Genomic DNA, 821 nt, shown 5'->3' on the forward strand with positions numbered 1-821 from the left:
CCTCTGATTCATAGTTTAATCATGTAATAACCATAACAGCTAGCGACTCACCAAAAGTTGCGGCTAAAACCTGATAGAGTTAGTTACGGAGGTCTCTCACGGGTCTCTCTAGCCTCTACAGGTGGTTTTCTATCGAGCCTGGAACTTCCAGCCTTTTTCGGGGTCGTTGAGCATTAAATCCAAACCGTTACATCCAAGATTTATCGCGTGTTCGCTCAATTATGCCGCTACCTCCCCGCTCCGTCTCTCCTTGCTGTGTGTGTACGGAAGAAAAGGAAGCAGCATGCCCATATATGGGAGACAACGTCACACAAAGAGTATGGAGTCCTAAAGAGGCCAACACTCCCGGTCAAGCTGTCTAGTGTGCAATCAAAGATGCTACAGCGGAACAAGATAGATATCTACCATTTTATAGGGGAAATGGCCCCAGGTTTAAGATTTGGCATATATTTAGTTATATTAGTATATATATATATATATATATATATATATATATATATATATATATATATATATATATATATATATATATATATATATATATATATATATATAATAGTTTGGGCCTTTTTTGAAGAAATGTAAATAGATATTATGTTTATTTTTGCATATAGAAGAACTGTTTTAGACACACAAATGCTTGTGTAGCATTGCCGTGGGTGTAATATCAATAATTATGACATTATAATGTTAATTATTGGCATAAGTAAATGTCATGAGGGCAAAAGCGTCTTGACTTTCTTTGAAAAAATGTATGCATTTTGTCATTTGTACAAGTTATGATGATTATTTCATCACAGTGTGACTCCCAAGACATATGA

General features: G+C 35.3%; 1 long non-coding RNA gene across 1 annotated transcript in view; it reads left to right on the forward strand.

The window, feature by feature from the left end:
* LOC116690235 (uncharacterized) overlaps positions 1-821 on the forward strand; it is a 6,297-nt gene that overhangs the window by 3,958 nt on the left and 1,518 nt on the right. The window lies entirely within an intron of this gene.

The sequence above is a fragment of the Etheostoma spectabile genome, chromosome 5 (assembly GCF_008692095.1).
Source record: "Etheostoma spectabile isolate EspeVRDwgs_2016 chromosome 5, UIUC_Espe_1.0, whole genome shotgun sequence".
Lineage (NCBI taxonomy): Eukaryota > Metazoa > Chordata > Actinopteri > Perciformes > Percidae > Etheostoma > Etheostoma spectabile.